The sequence below is a fragment of the Tachyglossus aculeatus genome, chromosome X5 (genome assembly GCF_015852505.1).
Source record: "Tachyglossus aculeatus isolate mTacAcu1 chromosome X5, mTacAcu1.pri, whole genome shotgun sequence".
Taxonomy (NCBI): domain Eukaryota; kingdom Metazoa; phylum Chordata; class Mammalia; order Monotremata; family Tachyglossidae; genus Tachyglossus; species Tachyglossus aculeatus.
In genome coordinates, this window is record NC_052097.1 from 8,952,473 (window position 1) to 8,961,089 (window position 8,617).

The 8,617-nt window shown below is 42.5% G+C and overlaps 1 non-coding gene across 1 annotated transcript; it reads right to left on the minus strand.

The window, feature by feature from the left end:
• Positions 1–1,797: 1,797 nt before the first annotated feature.
• Positions 1,798–1,935, minus strand: LOC119947729. Its single transcript, XR_005456528.1, has one exon. It is a non-coding gene; the product is annotated as a small nucleolar RNA SNORA7 (small nucleolar RNA).
• Positions 1,936–8,617: the final 6,682 nt, after the last annotated feature.

The following is an 8,617-nucleotide window of genomic DNA, read 5'->3' on the forward strand; positions in this document are numbered from 1 at the left end:
CAGTAGAAAGCTGTTCTCCTGGCAAAAAGTTCTAAATGTTGATGGATTTGGTGGGAAAAGTTTGTTGGGGTTTTTTTTTCAGTACTTTGGCCAGTCTCCTCACCTGTCCAACAAATTATTCTGGTATGTGAGCCATGTGGACCGACTGGAAAAACTCCCTTCCCAGTCCCTAGAATGAAGTTTGTCCTGCTGGAGGAGGGATTAGCCTTAGGCGCAGAAGGGTCTGAGCAGGCTCTTGACGTGTCTAACTTCCTAGGTTGTACGAGAACTAGTTCCTCTTAGAAAGAGACTCCTTCCAAGGAGCTCTCCAGGAAATATCATTTCTTTTCTGAGCTGGATTCAGAAGAAACTTTCATTTCAGCCATGATACCGGTGTTCAGTGCCCAACACTCACTAGCAGGGGGTTGCTTGGGTTGCTAAATTAGATGAAATTCACAGTCCTAGGCCCGTCTCTGTCCCCACGTCACCCATGTCACCTTGAGCAGCAGAAAGCATCACTGGCTTTTTCCTCCCTTGCTGCTGCCAGTGAGTGGCCCAAAGGAGAACCTAAATTTCTGGTTAAATGAGGGTTAGGAGGGCAGCCAGCAATTTCACCTCCCCAGGCTGTCAATCAAACATAACCCCCAGTCAATCAGAAGTGGCTCTATTGAACAGTGGCTTTGTCATCAGAAAAGCCCAGAATTGTGGGGAAAATGCTAATTATCCATCTCTTTACAGTTATGAGATTGAAGATGCAGTTGGAAGTGCTTTGGCTGTTAAGCACTGGGCAGTTCAGTGCCTGGCACGTACTAAGCGTTTAACAAATATCATTATTATAGGTTCAGATTCCTTTCCTTTTCAAAAAATACTATGCAGTTCCCTTATTTTGGCTCTAATATCTGTTTCCCTTTTTATAAAGTGAGTTTAGAACCTTACTTTAAGCAGAAAGTTGTGGCTAGAGAGAAAAGCATCCCCAGGAAATGTACTTGCATCATTGCTAACTAGAGAAACTGATGATGTGGGGGAAATCTCTAGATCTTAATTGCACTCTAAAGGATTCTGATATAGCACTGCCTTTGGCCTCTTGCTTATCTTTTGAGGAAAGGACAGGAAGTGGGTGCTAGCAATTCAGGCCTACACAAAGAAGATTATTGGGATCATTCAGGCTAACTCTCATACTCATCTGGAGAATTACAGCTGGAAGACCCTGCCTAATGGAACGGGTCCTGAGACCTTTTTCTGAGAGGACCGAATTTCTAAAGTGAAAAGTTAGGGAGGAAGCGAAGGAATAAGGGGAAAAGATGAATAGGGAGGGAGGAGGGTAAGGAGGGGAGAAGGATCAGGTTCTATATATCATTATCACTAGAGAAGCAGCCTGTCCTAGTGGAAAGAACATGGGCCTTGGAGTCAAAGGACCTGTGTTCGAATCCCGACTTTACTACCCATCTGTTGTGGGACCTTGGACAAGTCACTTTAACTTTTCTGTACCTCAGTTCCCTCATCTATAAAATGGGGATTCAATACCTTTTCTCCTTTCTATTTAGACCGTGAACCACACGTGGGACATGATTCTCTTATATCTACCCCAGTGCTTAGCATAGTGTTTGGCACACACTCTTATGCTGTCGAGTCATTTCTGACCCATAGTGACACCACGGACCCATCTCTCCATCTACAATTGTTCTGGTAGTGGATCCTTGCAGTTTTCTTGGTCAAAATCCAGAAGTGGTTTACCATCGCTGCCTTCCACGGAGTAAACTCGGGTCTCCACCCTCGACTCTCTCCCACGCCGCTGTTGCCCAGCATGGGTGAATTTTGACTTGTAGCAGATGGCCTTCCACTCGCTAGCCACTTCCCAAGCTAGGAATGGAATGGGTATGCCTCTGCTTGACTCTCCCTCCCATAGTCGAGACTAGTAGAGGACTGGAAACTCTCCAGTTGCCTCCCTGAGAAGGGAACATAGTAAGTGCTTAACCAAAAAAACCACTAAAGATTCTGGGCCCCAGGGGGAACATGACCTTTTAGACTGTGAGCCCACTGTTGGGTAGGGACTGTCTCTATATGTTGCCAATTTGTACTTCCCAAGCGCTTAGTACAGTGCTCTGCACCCAGTAAGCGCTCAATAAATACGATTGATTGATGACCAACAGGGAAGAGAGTGTGAGTGGCACTGTGCTAGCTACCATCACTATAATCAGTTCCTTCGCATGAGTCCTTCAAGTCAGAGAGGCTCAGCCTTCATCCTTGACTCGGAGACTCCATCGTCCTCGTCACTAGAGACTCGAGGCCATGGAAGGAAGAAATGCATCAGACCAAGTTAATCCGAAGAGGCTCCTGTGGGGAGTTTTCTCATTTCTAGTCCCATGGGCACTTCTAATTTAGTCTGAATGGTTGCCTTCTGTTTTTTTGATATGTCCCTTTCTAGGGAAATAAACGTGCAGATTTTATCAGCTAGTATATGCCTCCCCTGTGGGAAAAATCTGAGTGGAAAACTTGTGTTCTGTAGTTAAGGACGTAATTTGGAGCATTATATTTAGTTCAGCTCAGCTACTGACTGCTAGGAGACTTCAGGCAGTGGGAAGTATTGGGAAGGGAAGCAATTCAGATGAGAAATGGTCTGTGAGTACTCTCCCTCCTCCATCAGCACCAGATTCTTGCAAAAACCAGGTGATTACTTATATTAGCTCTCTGCCTGGGATAGCTAAAAAGCCCTATCATTGTAATGGGCAATTCAAAACAGTGGGAAGGGAAGCAACGTGGCCTAGAGGAAAGAGGAAAAGCCTGGGAATCAGGCGACCTGAGTTCTAATCCTGCCTCCGCCATTTGCTTGCAGTATGACCTTAGGCAAGTCATGTAACTTCTGTGTTCCTCAGCTTCTTCAGCTGTATACTGGGGATTAAATATCTGTTCTCCTTTCTTACAAATGGTGAGCACCATATTAGCCAGGGATTGAGTGTGGCCTGATTATCTTGTACCTACTGCAGGGATTAGTTCAGTGCTTGGCACATAGTGAGTACTTCAATTCAAATGCAGCCTCTGGGTGCTACATGCCCCCTTCTCTGTATCTCTGTGGAGATGGCACCATTGACCCCTCTGGGGCTTTTGAATGTTTATTAGCCACTCAGAGGTCATCAAATTAAAGAAGCCCTTTATAAGGAACTTGTATCTCAAACAGTACAGAGTTGTCAAGATGAGAAATGGTCTGTGAGTACTCTCCCTCCTCCATCATCTCAAGTTAGTGGGCCTGTATTTGGGGGGAAAGGGGATTGAATGGAGTAAGTATGCAGATCATTCCTTATTTCTCCCGGCTGTCCTGCGGTGAAATTTACCCTGGATTCCCACAGGGCATGTGGGAGCTTGATAGGAGTCTAGCCCCATGTCCACAAGAAAATCAAACTTTTGGGTCCCCAGGGTGGCTGAGGTATTGTAGGAAACATAGTGCTCTGCTGTGATGCGCCGATTCAAATCATTATAATACAAAAATCTCCAGGCTTCTTTTAAAGCTCATGGGAGCCACTGAGCTTTTAAATCTTTTGCTCAAGTTGGGGCAGGTCAAGTCAAGCATACTGGCAAATTTGAAAAACTGACACGGATTCTTGCAACAACCAGTTAATTACTTACATTACATTAGCCTGGGATAGCTAAAAAGCCTTTATCATTGTAATGTGCAATTCAATACAGTGCAGAGGGAAGGAAAAAAAAAGACCCAAAACATCAGAATTCATTTTGCTCACAAACTTTAACAGTTACATGGAGTGTCTTTGTTAAAATGTAAACCAGGGATTATCTGTCTTGTGAGATAAAAATCATTTATATAAAGGAACCATTTTCAAGGGACAGCTTTCTTGCTTTACTCCCTTTGTATTTGGAGACCTCCTCTTTGCCCTCTGCCGCTGGATTACCTGCATTCCTTTAGAATATTCCCTCTCAGGAAGCTATAACTTCGCCACGAGAAAATAGTATAAATGAAAGCAAAAAAAAATTGTGACTGTGATATCATCTTGCTCCAGTGGTATTCTCTTTTAATTACTCAACATAAAGCTCATTTGACCTGCTGCCATTTGAACTGATATTCTTTTAAGCTTCAGTTCACCGGAATCAGTGAGAAGTCATGGGCAAGGAAACATAATTAATCTTAAAAAGTCTAGGAAAAAAAATCAGAGTTTCTCTTGGCTACCGATTGACCTTTTTAATGGGCAAAAGGAGAAAGAAAACACACCTCTCACTTGATTGCAAAATTTTTTTAATTAATTCAACGTACAACTTCAGCATGCACCTTTTAAACAGATTTCTGTTGAATAGTGGGCAAAAATACCAATTGATTTAGACAGATAACTAGATTCCTAACAGTGCAAAACTGCAATGTGAATAGATCGTGATTTGTACTTAAAGCAAGCCCAGCAGGAGATAATTATTAGCAACAAACCCGAATATTTACCTTGTGGCCAAAATCATTATCTTGCTACGTTGCTCTTCTGCCTTAATTACAGTAACTGAGTCACTGTGGCATCTTTGTTTATCCAAATATTCTGCACATTAATGAATAAAACCTCATGAGCCTGACTCCTTTCATACGTGAGTAATGGTGCAATGAATTGTAGGAAGTGTTCCTACAGTCACTGAACAGATCGGTGCATTCTGTTGAATGAAAAATGTAGGAGAAAATGAATGACATAGTAAAACCAAATACTCTATACAGTCAAGGGCATTTTTATTTTAATGTTTTAAATTAAGGAGGGAGCAGTGTGGCCTAGTGGATTGAGCATGAGCCTGGGAATCAGAAGGACCTGGGTTCTAATCCTGACCCTGTCACTTGTCAGCTGTGTGACCTTGGGCAACTCATTTCACTTCTCTGGCCCTCAGTTCCCTCATCTGTCAATGTAATTTGTACTTCCCAAGCGCTTAGTACAGTGCTCTGCACATAGTAAGCGCTCAATAAATACGATTGATGATGATGATGTGGGTGAAGACTTGTGAGTCCCATGTGGGACGTAGACTGCGTCCGACCCGCTTACTGTGTAGCTACCCTAGTGCTTAGCACAGTGCCTGGCACATAGTAAACGCTTAACAAATACCATTAAAAAGAGAAAAAAAAAAGAAAAAGGTGCCAATTTGGGTAGCAGCATGGCTTAGTGAAGTAAGCAAGGGTCTGAGAGCCAGAGGACTGGGTTCTAATTCTGGCTCTGCCACTTGTCTGCTGTGTGATCTTGGGCAAGTGACATAACTCCTCTGTGCCTCAATTACCTCATCTGTAAAATGGGGATTAAGACCATTAGCCCCGTGTGGGATCATCATCAATCGTATTTATTGAGCGCTTACTATGTGCAGAGCACTGTACTAAGCGCTTGGGATGTGGACTGTGTCCAACCAGATGAGTTTCTACTTACCCTAATGCTTAGTGTAGTGCCTGGCACAGAGTAAGTGCTTAAAAAATACCACACACACAAAAAAATTGGTGACCCACAACATATGGAATGTGTTCTACTATCATTTGTAAATACCTACTTTTGCTCGGGAAAACAGCATTTCTATCTGCCAATGTGAGCGCTACCATAATACAACTCAAGTGGCGGATATTTACAAAGCAGTAGCTCCCCCTAATAGCTTACTGATTGGAATACTAGGCTAAGTCTTGAACAATAGCAACAGCTTTGCTACTCATGCTAAATATGAAAGCTACAATAAAGACTAACTTCCAGTCTGTTCATGTAAAGGCAGAAACTTCAGGATGAGAAGAGATGCACGCGACAAAAGAAAGTTCATGTGTATGCAGTCTAAGTGTTTTCATGTGCATTTTTACTAGAGGCCGGGCCTTCTAATACCCTATAGATGGCTTACACATTGAAGGCATCTGATTATTGTATTTTTTGTGTGATTTTCTGGCATGGAGTGTCACATGAACCGTCGTTTCTGCTAGACCACGATGATTGTGTTGCCAGCTTCCCAAGCGCTTATACAGTGCTCTGCACACAGTAAGTGCTCAATAAATACGATTGATTGATTGATTGGTTTCATTCCTTGATTTAGACTGACCACAATTGAAATATTAGGGAATGTTCTTCCCACAGCATGAGCCTTCCAAGTATGAAGGCTCTACGAGCCTCATGTGGGACAGGAACTGTGTCCAACCTGTTTATCGGGTATCTGCACCAGCACTTAGAAGAGTGCTTGGCACACAGTAAGTGCTTAACAAATACCATAAAAAGAAAACCACAATGCACAACTCAATTTGGAATAGAAGGGAGCAGTCCTGTCCCTTGCACGGCATGTCGGGGTATAATGCTTTTATACTTCCCAGGCTCTTCCACAGCCTTATTGGACCACACTGCACTTGGTGTTTCTGCAACATCACACTACTTCAAACCATAAAATAGCATTGCGACTCAAGAGTGTAAGGCATTCTGCTAGAGATAAACATAACAATAATATGAGAATTCCTATCAAGAAATGTCAGTTATTAGTGGTATCTTGGAATCATCCACCTCAATCAGTCAGTCAATTGTATTTGTTGAGCGTTTGCTGTGTGCGGAGCATGGTACTAAATGCTGGGGAGAGTACAACACAACAGAGTTAGTAGACACATTCCCTGCCCGCAATGAGCTTACAGTCTAGAGGATCCATTCACTGAATGGATTTCAGTCATCCATTCATTCCCACTCATTGTTTACCACAATGCTGGTTTTCCCATAACACGAGGTTGTTGAAGAACACAGCCGCTGCTTTATAGCAAAAATGACTCGATTCAGATTTTCTTGCTAGTGAAAAATGAACTCTTTAGTCCAAAGCTTCACCGTATCCTTGATGCCTGGAAGTTGCAACTTAAAAAGTTTATTATCACAGGATAGAACAAAAGTGGACTTCTTGTTCTGATGCAGGCAGAGGGAGCTCATTTGTTCTACATTAATAAGCATTAAAAACAAGCTATCATTTTTAAGTACACTGAAAAACAAAAACATATTTATTGTTCATTGACTGTGGATTTTCTGGTGATACACTACTGATCCTATCGACCGATTGAAATGAACTTATTTGCAGGCGTTGATAAAATAAAAGCAGCCAAGTAGCAAATGCTCTTAAAATTGCTTAAATCTTAAAAACACTGGCAAGTGGATTTAATCGACAGCTAGACCGTGCTTCGAAAAGAACTATAGATCCTGCCTAGGAAAGAAAGGCTCACCGACGAATGGACTTTCCTCTTTAGGATTCCACAAAAACGTTTAGGATTCCAAGGCTCTTCGGGCAGAGTGAGGATGGATCAAGGAGGGGCTACACCACTCAGCCCCACCCCAAGTCCCTGCTTTTTGCTTTTTCTTCGATCAGCAGTTGCCTCCAAACTTCTCCTGTTTTACCACTCCCTGAGGCCCTTGGTATCTTCTTCGGTGACCTGACAACCACCCTCTTCTTCCCCATTCCTGCTAGAACTTTTTTAAAAAATCTCTGTGCTGCTCATCATTTAGAAGCACAACCACAAACTTCCTCTATCACTTATCAAGGCACACCACACTGATAAAATATTTCAGCAGTCTCAGCAGTGGCCAACCACACCACAATGTGTCTGCTCTTTAGTTCACGTTTTCGATTATCCCGGTAGGAACACGACCGGCAGAAACGAGAAAGTGCGAATGGCACCGTGCAAATGACTAGCACCGTAACTAGTTTCCGCACACACGTTCTCCATCCTGAAGTTTTCGCAACTGACCTGAAGCTTGTCCATCTGTTGAGACGGAAGCCTCCTGTCATCTTATTTTCAAGTGAATGGCTGTCTTGGATATTGGCTGTGGCGGGGTTTATTTAGGGAAAGAGAAAGGGAAAATAGATCAGTGGGTATTCCCCGCATCTACTTTAGCCTTAGTAAGACCCATGATGTCTTGTTCACAAGATAGACTGCTTACAGTTAATACTTTTCAGTTAGTACTTTCAATGTCAGGCAATCAGAGGCAGATAGCTTGGTTTCATGATATGGCCAAGCTCACAAAAACTTCAGTAAACAATTCCAACTGCAAAATGTAGATTTATAACATTGATGATTAACATCTGTTGCACATCCCAGTGATGTCTACCGGGAGTTGTAGCTTCAATCGTGTAGCGTTTAATGTGATGTTTTCCATAACTCAATCAATTGCCTTGATCCCTAGATATATAATAGCAATTATTACCACCTACCACTTCCTCGAACCCATTAAAAGCCAATACAGTATTTCTTTCCTTCCTATCTGGACTCACACCATATGACACATAACTGAAAACCCTTCTCCAAACAATACCTTTGAGAATTATAACAACCAATTATAGGAGTAACTCTGGCCCTGAACCTGATTTGTTCTGTAACAGACGAGTAGTGTGGATTCATCACCCATCAAATGAAATTTGGCAAATGATAATCCATTTTCCGCCTCTTAGATTTCGAAAGAGCTCAAAGTGAATCCTATCCACAAATCTCTCACCCAATCACCCTCTCTGTCTGCCTCAAAATCATGCTGACATGAAAAATGACCCGACACATAAATATCCATTTCAAAGGCACAGAACTTCTGGAAACATTTTCAGTTGTTGATTAGATTCTCTTTTTCAAAAACGCTTCAAGGAAAAATAATAAAAATCCACTTGAGAAACCCTTTCTCATATAGATATTACCTAC